Here is a 15,240-nt window from a genome sequence, read left to right as displayed (position 1 = left end):
TTTGACAGAAGAGTCCCGTGGACTCACAATGCCCATTTTAAGGAGCAGAAAACAAGAAGTCCTCACTCATGCGTTTCTCAGTGATCAATATGCTAACTCTGGGAATGCTAAAATCGAGGCGGATGCTTGACAAAGATGGATAGATTTGCACCGTCCGTGAAATGTCACTGATTCAGTGGAGGATGTCACCTCAGGATCGCTCGGCTGTGTGATAAGCCTGACACATCAGCTTGGGGTGGAAAGTGGTGTGGCGCCACTCTCTCACTCTCCCTTCCTGTCAGAGCAGACGGATGACAACGACCACCGCTGCACCGAGTCCGGTGGGACCCAGGTAAAAATGAACACAATTAAAAAATGGATGAGTTGCAATCTGTGGAGAAAAGTCAATGTGTGGGGTTTCGGGTGGTTAGCGTCTGAGTGGTCGCAGAAAAGCAAAATCATTAATTCCAAGTGAGGGCTGTCAATCTAGATTTGACAGAAACACTCTGAGCTGAAAAAACTTTTTTGTGTGTTATTTATTGATTACTTGCATGTCTGAGCACTTGTGTTTACTTGCAAATTGTAATCAAATTTCAGCACGTTAAACTGCTGAATACAACCACCTTGACATACTGTAGCGCGGTAAGTCCACACTCGCTGTGATCTATTCAGACTGACATACATCACTTTCATTTTCAGCACATCAGACACTCCTTGCCAGAGATTTCCCTGATAATGGGAACAAAGCTCTGTCATTTTCCATAGATAATGTAATTGCCATACCGAATGAGGCCATAAAGATGGCAATAAAGGTTTTAATTTTACTGCCTTCTTCTAGAATTTGACCCTTTGCGGTGCCCATATTTCTTCATGCCCCAAGGCAGGTGCTCTGAGACTCTCTATTTGTTCAAGATCAAAGGTCTGTCCAACAACAAGCAGCACTGACAGGCTGCTTTGGCATATGTCGGGCCTTTCTATTGGACCACGGGGAAGGTGAGAGAGCGAGAGGTTTCTGTTTTCTTCATCGCTCTGTCAGAGGGGCACATCTCTGGGGACATCGGGGCAGTTTGTGTGGTCAAAACAAGAAAGTTACACAAGGGGAAAAACAGCAATCAACAGAGTGGTACTTCACACTGACCCATAGCTTGACCTACTGTCAAATTCTCCACCTTCTTCTGTTCTGCTGCTCCCTTTTGGCTGATTTTGACTGATTGGTTTTGTTTTGTCTTTTGTTGATCCGTCTTCCTCCTTTTCACTTCTAGGTAGCAGGTATCATATCTCATGTGGTATTCCCAAAGACTCTGATTGTAATCCTGTTGCCTTGTGAAGGAAAAACACCACAATCTGACAGAAGACAAAGCACCATCTAGCCACAGGATCCCGGGTAACTAATAGCCCAGGTCAAAGTCTGTCCTTTTATTTATAATCCTCAACAACATGAAAGATGAAGGGGTAGATTGAGATGCATAACTTCACCCCCCTTTTTAAGCAGGAAGCCCACAGACACCAAAAATGATGAAATGCTTTGGCTGAGAGGTAAACTATTAATAGACTCCTCTACCTGAAACTGTCATTGTGATCCCTGCTCTACAGCCCTGCATCCACACCAGGAGCACCTTCCCGGGACCTGTAAAGGGCTGCTGAGAAGGACGATCACATATGCCGCGGTGCACACGGCAGCTACTGTACAGACGGCAGCGCTTATCCAGAGACCAGTATGCTTCATAATTGATAGTAGCGTGCATGTGTCAGTAACTCAGTGGGGTAAAAGCAAAGTGTGGGCATGCAGATATTTTATTTTGTGCTGATTCTGGATGTAGAACTGCAAATCTCCACAAAAGCCTACAATGTTGTCGAGTCAAACAGAGGATGACAGTAAAACAAGGACGCAGGCATTTTTCATGGCCAACTAATTAGCTATTTCCCCTAAGAAGAACAATAAGAGCTCTTGTGTGTGTCACTACAGTCTGCTGTGCATCATGAATAAAATGCCCATTTTAAATATTTTGGGGACAACTTTCCGTATGTAAATCAGCCAACAGTAAAGTTATGTCAGAAGAAAAGTCACTGCCGATAGCAACTGCATTCCACAAATGATCATTTATTACCCAACACTATTTTTAAGGTGGGAAATGGCAGCCTCCCTTTGTCAAATCTAACAAGGGAATAGCTTTCAGGTGCTTATACCACTATAACTCATCTCTGTGACCTTTTGAGCAGGAATTAGGGCACTTTCATCCTTGCTCAGGTGCTTGTTGGAGTCCATTAGCATTTTTAAAAAGTGCTACAGAGTATAAAGCAAAACAGGGAATCTTTCATTAATAGACCTAGTGAACTTTAGCATGTTGGGTAAATTATGTAGAATCAGCCGATAAAGGATGGCTACAGCATTGCCGCAGACTTTAAAGCAACATCTTACTAGCATGAGCTGTGCGGTTCGTGTGACTATATTTCCTAAAACTCTCTCTATTTTTGCAGCGTCTTTAATATGAAAGCTAAGATCCGTGATACCTTCAAGCACACGTAGCAATCATGAGTTAATATTTCCTTGCTTCAAATGTTCAGTACCTCTTTTATCATTATTCTCCAATTCAACATGCTCCTCCTTCAGGGAAATTACATAGCCAACCACCTAATCCCAGTCGTGTTGAGCGCTATTCTACGCTAGCAGACCAAATTAAACATCTGACTGAGATTGCTGAGAGAGACAGAACACACAGTCTTCTAACCCATTCTCGATTTTTGAAGCTCCTAAATAATTCATAGATAAAACAAAACACAACAAATACCTTGAGACGTGTGCTACACAGTAAGTTAATCCCACAAAATGAAATAGAACTTTATCTTGGAGCTTAAATTGAAGCAATACTGTGATATTAAAGTGTGAAAGAGAACACAAACACTGCAACAAATTACAAAATACCAGGGGGACCGACAACAGTATTACAGAGGACAGCCAAATACCATTTCATTTTAGAGTGTGGGACATGCGGTTCAATATTATCGTTATTGTCAATAAATTGTAGCATGCAAGCTAGTTTGAGTTATCACTGCCTGTCTCACATATCAAAGCATGCGGTATCTTTGATAATTCGCAATTGTGCGTTGTCAAAAATATCATGCAAGAGCAGCAGAAGCACTGGGAATAATAAAAGGGGGGGAAAAAAAAGTTTTGTTTGGGCCAAGCATGAAAAGTACTCCAGAATCCTAATGCACCAGATTGTGTTGAGATGTCATACCTTCTGCTGTCTGCTCGTTTTGTATTACCACTTTCCCTGTGATCAAAAGCATTAATCTAAAAAAAGGCGATATCTGAGTGCAAATATCATCTTTATGTGGCCATTACTTATTAATCTTTATGTTCATTCCGGGGCCACTAAGTCATGTCACCTAGATGTCCTCTGAAAGCACAGGGGCCGACAGTGTATTGAATTACATGTTCCCCTATTTACTGGAAAAGCAGGTCTTGGAGATAACAAGAAAGGTGATATTTACAGTAGCCTGCAGCAGTGTGATGTGTCCTGCCAAATCACAGCTCAGGTGGGCCAAGTAACTTCTTTGTGCTAGGTGGGAGGATGCGAGTATGTTAGACGCACTGGCAAGATGCATTTTTTAAAGATCGCTCTCATATCGGTGTGTTTAAAAGCAATTCATATAATTGTCTGCGAAGACGAGCAACTAAGGTTTAAGTATCATTTTGATTTTCTCCTGTTTTCGATTGTCTCCTGTAACGTGCAAGTGTAGGACAAGCATGGTTATAAATACCAAAATTAATGATGTCTGAATTCCATTTAGCTACTTTAGTTTCAGGCTCCTTGTATCGTGCACACTGCCTCACTGATGATCTGTCATGGCTCACTGGAACAAAAAAGAGCCATCGCTTTGTTATAGGTAACACCTGTGCTTTTACAAACAGTCATATACTTCAAGTTAAGACAGTGAATTTCCTCAAGGATGCCAAGGTTTATGTGGCAATAACCAGACAGTTGTATTAGGTTAATTAACACAATTTTTTAAGCAGATAGATAGATAGATAGATAGATAGATAGATAGATAGATAGATAGATAGATAGATAGATAGATAGATAGATAGATAGATAGATAGATAGATAGATAGATAGATAGATAGATAGATAGATAGATAGATAGATAGATAGACATTTTAAGTATTTGGTTTTTATAGTCATTCAACATAGTGTATTATCAAGCTGAGCTCAGCTCACAAGACTGGTCAGTAACATTTTTGGAAAACCTACAGAAGATTAAGCATGGATTACAACCAAAACAATTACTCAATTAGCAGATTAGTTGATCAACAGAAATCAAAACAGCAAGAATTAATTTATTTTTAAATAAATTAGAATTGCCTCCTCGCATCTGTAACTCTGTATGCCTTCCTAGACCAGTAAATTAGCATTTTTCACCCTTTTCTGTATGCTTTTCTAAGCTCACAGGGCTAAGGCTCATATGTAGTCAAGAAATGTGTTAAGTATATTCATCACTGGCCAATTAAGCTGATTCTGACAGAGCCTAAAGTTGAAGCCATGACAGTAAACAATGCAACAAAAGTGAGTGTTGATGCAAGGATGCTACAAATTCTAAAACATGGATGCTTCATACACATCTTTAATAGAGCAACACTGTAAAGCCAAAATCACCTAGGTGGGCACCTGAGGTTATTGATATTAATTCAGTATATGATAAAATGTGAAATAAATTCACAACCTATCCTTCTTTTAATAAGTAATGGTTATGAATAAGTATTCTTGCACAATATTCTGACGTAACGGTGAACTGACCTTTAACATTTTGAGTGTAAAATGTAGATTACACGACTGATTTATTCAGGCAGACGAGTATTACTGGTGAATATTAGCTATTTGCTGATCTATCAGTATCAGCATTTATAACTACCAATATATTAAAATGTGAAAGTACAGGGGAGACAGGAGAAACACCCTTCAAGCATAAGTGTGGCTGTTACATGCTTTGTCCACCAGTGGGCACTCTGTAGCATCCCGGTTGACAACAGGTGTTTAAAATGCTACAAACACTGAGAATCTGAGAAGAGTCAAAACATAAATGAGCAAATAAATAATTATAAATAAAAAATGTCAGGGAAAAAAATAGTGATTTGTCAGGATATCAAATTTTTATATAAATTTTTAAACCACCAAACATCATTATTTATTATTTATTATAATATTTGGTGAGTTATTTGGTAAAATGGTACCACCATTGTTAGAAGATTACTGAGTTATAGCCAAAAAAAACATTTTGTCGAGGTGATCTTGACCTTCAAATACCAAATTCCAAGCAGTTCATCCTTCAGCCGAAGTTCATGTTTTTGCAAAACAGTTTTTTTTCCTTTGACTTTACAAGAATGCTGCCATGATGAGATATCAGCGACCCTGAGATTTGAGTTCATGCTTGAGTTTGAGTGAATATTTGAGCAAGGTTGGAAAAGATTATCTTCAGGCATTCAAGAAAGACACATTTCTGTACAACCTAAAAACAGTCATAGGTGTCAAAGTTCAAGCTTCTGATTATGTTACATGAAAGTAGAGTGATAACCATTATGTTCTTTATTTTTGGTTGAACTCAGCAAGTCCACAGGTGTCATTTTTGCCCTATAAAGTTGGTATTTTTCATCATCTTTTAATTAAAAAACATAATGAAGATATTAACCAATTTTGGAGGAAAAACACTTACAGTCCAGTTTATAAGAAGTTTTTTTTTATATATTTTAATGGTTACGTGAGAACATGTGTTGGGGTAGTGTTACACTACACAATCAGCATGCATAGTGTACTTATCAGCTGACTTCAAAGTTGCAGCTATGCACCTGTTTAATTTTGTAGTTCTTTCCTACCGGCAAATTACACAAAACATAAATCCAGATTTAACTTGTATCTCTCTAACTTTATGTATGAACAACATGACTGATTGGCTTTTATGTACATATGGAGCCAGTTCACAACAATAGTAGTCTCAAGGCACCTAAAGTTAAGCAGCGATGGCATATTTTCACTTCATTTCGTTTTGTCTGCCTTGAACAAATAACTTCTCTGTTAAAATCATGAGTGTGTCAAGACCATCACAAGTTTCACACTTCATTTTTATCTTATTAGACAAATTTTAGATTTTCAAATTTGTTTATCTGCTGCAAATATCACATCTCAGCATGGCTTTGATCACAATTACAATCAAACTTGTTACATGCAGCCACATATAGATGAAACAGTGCTTTCATGTATTCGAGAAATACGTGTAACCGACACAGCACAACTTCTTTCGGTTCTTTACGACAATGCCACTGTTATCGTTTAGAAAGCCGTACTTTAATATAAACAGATCACAATGCCATGGAGCCTGCGTCTCCTTACTGCTGCTGCCGACTGTATTCTTGCACGAGCTATTTCTACCGTAGTTTAAATCATTATTTATTAATCTGCAAAAGTAGCATATTCAAGTTTAGGTTGGACATGTTTTCCTTGTTAATGTAACTTTTGACACAATAATACGCGCCGGCCGCACGACTTAATTATTTCTAATGATATGTGCCTGATACAGGCAGTGACATTGTGGCATATGAGCGAGAGCACTTTATGGTTAATAAAGTGTTTTGATCATCATATACAGGACTCGGGGAAACAGGTGCAGATGAAACAACTGGAACACATGGTGGAAGCCAGAAGCTCAGCACACCTGTTCCCTTCCTGCTAAACAGCCTCGCAGTGGATCGTCTCTGGAGCACAAAATAGCTTCCATCTCACACACACAGCACACATTTCTCCAATTCCAATTGCTCAGAGATGGAGAACAGACATTTGTCCCTTTTAGGGCCAATAGCAATAGTGATAAATGAAAGCAGGACTCTTTCTCTATGCTGCTGGAAGATCTTAATGCATTTTCCTCTGGTCTGTGTAGACAGAGCACTCCGCAGGGAGGGAGGGGAGGATAAGTAACTATAGGAGGTGGTAATGGTGTTGGTATCGGCTGGTGTTGTTTGCCCTAGCTGTATTGAAGCGATGGTCCCCGAGGAGCCTGGCACAGGGAGCTGGGTTTGTCAACCTTGTCTGAGGGACTTAATATGAAAACAACACTAATGAGAACCATTTCCATTGCTCTGTTTATTTTCAGAGATGCATTGAGCGGGGCATACGCACGGCTCAGTGATCGCACGTTGCATTGCATTCATTATGGGGCCCTGGATGGGCTACTGATACATTACACACAAACACACTTATAATTGCATTTTTTTATTGTTCAGTGCTACTTTTAATGCTGCACTGAAGCAAAATGGGCTCCATCTGACCAAACACAACCGTAACGTTATGCATCTGGCTGGCATCTTTTATCCTTTTTAGAAACACTTACTAAAAACTAAAAATCTGCCCGGAAAAAACCCCCCCACCACGTCTGTACATATACTGTCGATTCTATAGTATGTGAGGAGGAATTCTCTTCATCAATAAATGACAAGCTTCAGCAGACAAGTATCATTTCCTCAAGCAAAATGAATCCTCCTGCGTCCATCTATTCACTCACAGACATGCCATTTTGAAAATCTCTCTAAAGTGACATTACTCTAGAGATTGAAACCACTATTTCATTGAGCAGAAAATTGCTATTGAATTTGGGGCTGAATAATTGGAAGCTATGTTCCAATGCAACCCACAGAAAAAGGTGGAGTTATGTTTTATTGTCACACTCAAACCAATGACATTCTGAAGCTGAGCAGCACAAATGGTATGGGTATTGTTGGACGGGACATTGCTCTCCTTTGTATATGAGCCATATCAAGCAAGGAGTTGGAAGGCAATTTGGAAAGGATGCAATTCACTTTGAGCTGAAAGAAGGCCATGGATGGCATGAAAAGATATCAGCATTTTAAGGGAAAAAAATCGGAGCATTCAGCTGTGTAGTTCTATGTTTGTTAAAGCCTAGGCCAAACATTCATTTTCAAACATGTTTGCTGTATTGAAAACCAAAGAGGGCAACGTTTTTCATCCAAATAGATTTTTTTCCTTGCAAGAAAATACATTGTAGAGTCTGCAATTATAAAAGCCTTAATTAAATATTTTCATACATAAGCTGCTTCTGATTGCATGCATCTACATCAACAGCAGGCTCTACTCCTTAAAAAACAGCACTTGTGAAAGCGGTAACCCTTTAATAGAAGAATAACTGTTTCTGCTATCCTCTTTGCTGTATTTTGTTTTTAGTTTTATGGCACTTCCTCTCGCTTCCTGCCCCTCCTTTTATCCGGTGATCGTTTTGTGAACCCTTTACCCTGTCATTGGTTTAGAGACTCCAAATGACTCTCTGTTTCTGCAGAAGACTAATTCATCCCCTTTCCTCCCTCCCTTGGCCACTGGCAATACTGATGACCACCAGAAAGACGCGCACACACACGCAAGCGTGAACACTTTTCATACAGCTAGACGTCGGCGCATGCACGTACACACTCACACATACGCGCACACACTGATGGCTGCTGTGGTGTGCTGGTGTAATGTGCTTTGTTGTGTGAAGGTATCAATCAGAGGGGAGCAGATTATTAGAGTGTCTGAAAGAGATCAAACAATGTTGCCGTCTGCACCCACACATGGCTGATTTACAGGCAGGCAGATAAAGTACTGCAGCTCTCTGTCAGGGGCTACATGACGGCTCGCCGCGCTCTTAGGATAAATTATTGCAGAGGCCCGCGGTAATGTCTCTCCACCTAGCAACCAGCCGCTCCAGCCGCTGCCAGGGGAGCCCTGCTCGTCTGCCATAATGGCACTGTGTCCGGGGTCAGCAGTTACTGTATCGTTGCAGAGTAGGAGGGATATACACACATGCACGCGCATGCACGCACACACATATATATAGAGAGAGACACACACACACACATCCTTGAATGCAAGCGCGTGCAGGTTTGAGCACTGTTTCTCGTTTGTCTCTACACCTGCCATAGGAAGCAATGCCAAAAGACACTCAGGGATGACTACAGGAGGACTGAGTGGACACAGGGGAGGTGCCGATGTCTCGCTGCAATTTTGCAGCAGAGCAACATTTTGAAAAACTGACACCAAGGTTCCAAACAAGACAACGCCGAGGGGAGGGGGGGGTGCCATTATCAAAAAATAAAACTTGGCAAAAACATTACAGAAAGCCATTTGTAACACTAAGTCTGATCTCACTTGTGCGATTGGCCAAGAGGCAATTGTATAGACGCGTTATTTCATAGTACGCTCCAACTGCTGCTGTCCTTAGGTTGGCATGTAGGCCGGCACGAAAACAATCACTTTGTGACTGATAAAAGCCTCAGAGGCATATTGACATATACCAGTGACTTTTAGAACAAAACACAGAACCTATTTGATCCACTTTCTGAAACAAGACTACATATTTTGAGCTGTGCTTTAGTAGACAGTGACAAAGATAGATACATATATATATATATATATATATATATTTATATAGACAGACAGCAGGAAATTGAAATGAATAAGTCACTAACCTGAAGTGGATTTCACTTACAGATGACACATAACTATTTTATATGTCGCTGAGCTCCTGGCCTTTTATTTATTTCAAGATGGCTTTTTTTTTTCTGAACACCGAGCAAGGTCAGAGTAAGTAAAATTCATCCGAGGAATTGGCAGGAAAGACACGGGGCTGCAAAAAGAAAGCAGAAAAACTATAGTGAGATGCTAAAAGATAGATGCTGTCGATTGAGTGTAATGAATATTTTAGTGAGGTTTTCTCCATTAGAGCCTTTCAACAGTGTATTTCTATATAAAAAGAGGAGGGAAACTAAGAAATGAAAACACAAACAACTAAAAAATACATTTTTTTCCTTTTTCTTGAACCATGGCGGTCCACATCAGGAGTTCAGAAACTGGCTTTGGCTAGCCGCTCTGCCATTTCAGTGATGACTGGGTGATCGCCTCCTCCCTGCCCCCTCCCCCGTGTTATCTCGCTCAAAGCAGTGCCATCCCTCCATTGTAATAATGCCGCTTCCCAGCAGCCCTTGGAATGACCTTTCTTTAATTAACTGCATCTTGATGAGCAGATCTACATAGAATGTGAAGGTTAATTAATGAAGTATCACTGCTTAGTCTTAAAACCATCACCTAGCGGATGACAGCCAGCCCACCACTCTCAATTTTACCCCCGATCTCATTAGCGATGTAAGGCCAATGGACAGCTCGGCTCTGGCCAGTGGATCTCAAATAAATTGTATCAAAGATGGGCCCTTTGATATCCTTCATATAGCTACGTAAGACCATATTCTGACTCTACACTTTGAATAATATATGAGAAATACTCACAAATACACACTCGCATTCTTGCATCACATAATGTGTTCATGTTTTTCTCTGAGGTATGAATCTAGTCAGCAAACGCATAAATAATTCAAATGAAGGTAAAATAATATTTCAATTAAGATCCATGTAATCTGTTTCCTGCAAACAAATACATGATGGATGGTGATGGATAATTCTTGTATTATTGCACAGTTTCATCTTGATAAGCTTTCGGTTTCCGTGTGATTTCATTTCAGGGCACATTTCAGCGTTGCTTATCATCGCAATTGGGAAAGAAGATCCACATTAGCGAATGTTGCCCGACGACTAAAAGTGTCTAAAGCTGGTAAAAGATGGGACGATGATGACTCGGGGTCTACGGTTACAGCGAATTTCCCAAAACTGGCTGCACTCACACAGCTTTTTGTCTATCCATATCCATCTATCACGCGGGAGGATGAGGTGAGCTATCGCCCACGTATGCCGAGCACTCCGAGCGCAGACACTAGGTGGACATGCAAGACTATCCATCACCGTGGAAGCTTGGTTTTGTTGCCGTCGATTACAAGATTTCCCTCCTGGGTATCACCGTCCAGGAAAGCCACCTGGGCTCACTTACCTCCCCAACTTGCCCTGGACATTGGAAAAATGACCCGAAAGTATCCAAGATAAGAGAAGTTTTCTGACCCGTTTCATTCCGAATAAAAGCCTCATTGAAAAGGTGATGATTTCCTTCATTCATTGCACCCAATCAAATGGTGCACATTATCCTGCTGTGAACATTATCCTGTTTCTTTCCGTGTAACGCTGTTGTCTATTTAGATGTGCATGCAAATCTCCATCAGGAGAACCGCTACAGTCTCTGTATGAAAATTCCTCCTGAAAACAGAGAAAAATGATTGAAGCTCCCTCTGTAACCTTGTTCCAGCCCTAAAGTCAAAGCATTAATGCATGACTTGGCGTCGGGTAGCATAAGAAGCACAAAACAACTTCCACAAAACAGCAGAGTTTGACAGGTGCGTGTTTATCCTTTTTATCCAATATCTGCAGGATAAAGAATAAAATATGACAAATATACTCAGGCCATCTGGATACGGCTAAACAAGCAAAGCTACCAGTCTCTATTTGTGTCTGTTAGCACTACAAAGTTATTGATTCTCGCCATTTACCACTACAACCCTTTGACAGCAGACACAAGCTCATATGTTAAAACTGGCATGGCTGACTTCATGACAAGCTAACAAAGAGTGATAACCCCCTGGTGTCTTATTGCTGTCTGTGGTTTTATGGAACAACAAAAACAAAAGAATAACATATAAGCAGAAATCTCTCCACTGCTTTTATACCCGTGCCTAATCTGTATACTGAATGACAATGATTTCCAACCCTCATTTACGGATCGAGTCGTGAAGAAAGACGGAGCGAAATCCCATTTTGTTGCCCTTAAATTGTTAAGATTTTGCCGGAGTAAACTCGAGCCCTAATTGGTGTAGCTTTTTGCTACCAGTGATATAGTGTCACGCCGTCACTGATGACTGTCAGGTAAACTTTCTATATAGAAGTATTTCTCCGTTGAAGCGTCTATCTGATTTCCCTTTCAGCACCTCGAATGACACCCCGCTAAAAGCTGGCACAATACGCTTCCCGCACACAACGCTGTCACCAAAGACAACTTGGGAGAAGCGAGTGTTTTGAGAGTTTGAAACAAAATAGCTGGTGCAGCATTTCCCCATTTCCGTCTGAAATCCTTGACACCAGAGGATTTACAGTGAAGTGAAGTGAGGTGGGTGCTGTATGGAACGAGCTGTGGGGGCTGCGTTAGCCGGGGTGGGGGGGTGGGGGTCCGCACTACATTCGTGCTGACAGGGATCCTCCCTGTAGCGCATGCTTTTTTTCCATTAGTTCCTTACTCACTCTCTTGCCCTCCAGACCCACAGAGTGAGGAAGATTTAAGTGGCCAGTCAAGAGAAATCCCCAAGGTTTGGCAGGTGTGAGGTCTGGCTTCATTATCTACAGACACCTCTGTCCAATTATGAGCCTTGCTCCCCCTGTGACGATGATGATGCTGTGTGTGTGACTATAGGTGTGTGCGTGCACGTGCGTATGTGTGTGCGGAGGGCACGAATAAGCCGCCCTCATTGTTATCTGTCTAACTATCAAGATTCTCTCTTCCATTGTGACATCATTGACAATTTCACACAAAAAAAAAATGCATGCGCGCGCACTCACACTCACATATCACGAGCACGGACACGCGCGCACACAGCGTGCACATGCCTTTTGTTTAGATTTAGCATAGATCGGCCTAAACCTGAAACATTCGGCCCATGGCCTCATTTCCTCCTCTGCTCTACTTGGAAGAAGAAAGCAACACCTGAAAACTACTCGTGCGCTCACAGTAACGGTCACTTCCCACCCAAAAAATAATTAGGACTCGCGATAAAGAATAACCAAAAGGCCCGTAATAAATTACACGCAACAATCCTGTGATCAAAAGTCTCACTGGTTTTGATACATCTCCATGGTTTCTCCATTTTGCTGACCCACTGGTTCCAAAATGTCAGCTACTACAAACTGGAGCAGTGCCTTGTAAGCTGCTTCAAACAAGCACAAGGGTCTCTTTCTCTGGACTGCTTTTGGACACCCCCTGCTGACACTAAAGTGAAACACAACCTACAGAACCTTCTTTCCAAAGCAGACTGCACTGATAAACGTGACAGAACAGATGACAAAAATATCATCTATTTTAAGAGACGTGCACCTTAAAGATGGAGAGAAGAAACCTAATTCTTTATTTGCTACTACGGCCACATTTGCATTAATGCATGCTACCACGCTAGATCTTAATACTTGACAATACAGACAATTCTAAACTACATTTTTTTTAAAGTGGGGGGGTGGGAGGGGTGCATTTTTGTCTTAATTTATATCCCAGCATGTTCCTTGGGATTGCACACACTCCTCCCAGGGCTATGGCCTGCTATTGTCTATGAAGCCACATGTACCCTTCTCCTCTCTGGTTTGCATGCACTCATATGCAGCCCTATCATCTGCATCACTTGGCAGATACAAAGAGCATAGCACTGATTTGCGTGTGAGCATGTGCGCCTTTTGTGTGTAGCACGGCTGCACTTGCTCGCTGTGCAAATGTGTGTGTTTGTGTGCACGCTTGTGTACAGTGTCTTTTTTTTTTTTCTTATATGATAAAGTGGGAGTGTCGGAGGCATCTGATGGTTCCCAGACTTTGGCTCTGTTTTATCTGATGCTGAGATGGCAGCTGTTGACCAAAGGAATTCATACATGTGTGTATAATTTGTCTTATGGCTCAAAACAAACTCGGGACATGGGACATCTTTTAGCCATTCAATTTGACACGACACAAACCAAAGGTCGCCGTGTGTGTTTTGGTTTCCTGAGTTCAGGACCGTCTAGAAATAGAACGGACGACAAATCTAAACACATTACGCAGTTATTTTCTTGGAACTGTACAAATAACAAATCTTTAACATATAAGAGCAAATGCGGGTTGAAGCAGGTTGCAGCACAGCTCTGAACTCACCGATTTATTTGCCTCCTCTTAATGATGATAATCTTAGGACTGGCGGCAGCAAATGAGCTTCGCCTGAAAAAAAAAAATTGCATGAATTAATAATGAGCAAAATTACTCAAACTCTGCACACCACAACCTGCCGCAGCACGGTGGGCAGTGGGCCCTAAGGTGACAACGCTGGGTAAATATTTTATGTCTAAATATGATTTTGGGGTCCTGAGTCTTCTGTCTGACAATGCTGCCCTTATCCTTGCAGAACATGGGTAAACCATTAAGCTTAGAGGAGACTTGGAATCCATCGGCTGCTCTTGTCTGGATGCGAGAGAGATGGGGTTTGCGTGCAGCAGTCGGCTTTTGAGGCTTGTGTCTGTGAAGTGAGTCGACGGTGTTCTTTGGGTGCCCTCAGGTGGAAGCCTGGTATAATTGCTGTTGACAACCTACAAGTCATTGTGCAATTAAAGCATCTGCCGCTCCTGTGTGGCAGTGGGCTGTGATGCCTTGTGACAGCTCGTAGCCATTAAGCAACTGTAAGCAGCTGGCGTGCCTCGGTGGGGGAAAATAATGTGACAGAGGCACTCCCCCCTATTGTTGCCCTTGTCTCATTGGGGAAAAGAGGGACATTACATCACTCACCAAATACACGGGTGTCTCAATGAATGGGAAAGGGGCATGTCTACAAATTAGGAGTGGCACAGCTGGATGTCCAAATGATAGTTTGTTTCTGAATGCAAAAACTGAAAGTGCTTTTATTGTTTTCTAACAAGAGATGGAAGCCTAGGGGAAACACAATCGAGACTATGCAGTGCGCTCAATCAGGAGCTATTGGAAATTAATCAAATAGTGAACTGATTGATTAGTTCAAGTGAAAACAATGACAACAATTAGATAATTCAAAGTTTATGGATTTTTTTTCTTTTGTTTTGGGGTTTTTTGGGGGAATGTAAAACAACAAATTTTCATTGGTTTCAACTTGTTACATTTTTCTTCTTCATATCACTGAAATTTAATATATCTGGATCTTAAATTATTTTGAGCAGAAACTGAAACATATAAACTGGGAAAAACTGTGATGAGCACTTCTTGTTACTTTCTGATATTTCAAATCATTAAGTGGAAAAACGATCTGCCCAAATAATAAATGACTACAATTGTTGTTTGGGAATATTTTCACTGCGGTTATTGCAGTGTTTCTGAACTTAACGAAGTGACCAAACTGCTCAATCACACGAGAGAAAGAAGAATCCTAAGCCTCGAGTGTGAAAAGTGAAAAAAAAAAAAACAGATTTACAGTTTTAGATCAAAGTAGGGAGCATTTTGGCCAGTTCTTCACTGCTGGGAGAAGGGCGGAGGGACATAAGTCTTTTTTTTTTAATTACACCACCACTAAATCATTTGGGTGTCACATGTAAATGT

At 41.1% G+C, this 15,240-nt stretch overlaps 1 protein-coding gene across 5 annotated transcripts in view; it reads right to left on the bottom strand.

The window, feature by feature from the left end:
• tshz2 (teashirt zinc finger homeobox 2) overlaps window positions 1–15,240 on the bottom strand; it is a 126,665-nt gene that overhangs the window by 110,351 nt on the left and 1,074 nt on the right. For 2 of the 5 annotated variants that reach the window (XM_085146225.1, XM_085146223.1), the window contains exons 2-3: window positions 13,837–13,899; window positions 9,488–9,645 (exon numbers count right to left, since the gene is read on the bottom strand). The gene's annotated coding sequence lies outside the window, so the exon portion shown is untranslated. Of the gene's footprint in view, window positions 1–9,487; window positions 12,077–13,836; window positions 13,900–15,240 lie in introns of those variants that run through there. The other 3 variants (XM_085146224.1, XM_085146222.1, XM_085146226.1) reach the window with 2 other exon arrangements.

The sequence above is a fragment of the Neolamprologus multifasciatus genome, chromosome 20, assembly GCF_963576455.1.
Source record: "Neolamprologus multifasciatus chromosome 20, fNeoMul1.2, whole genome shotgun sequence".
Classification (NCBI taxonomy): Eukaryota; Metazoa; Chordata; class Actinopteri; order Cichliformes; family Cichlidae; genus Neolamprologus; species Neolamprologus multifasciatus.
This window is presented reverse-complemented; position numbering and strand designations above follow the sequence as displayed.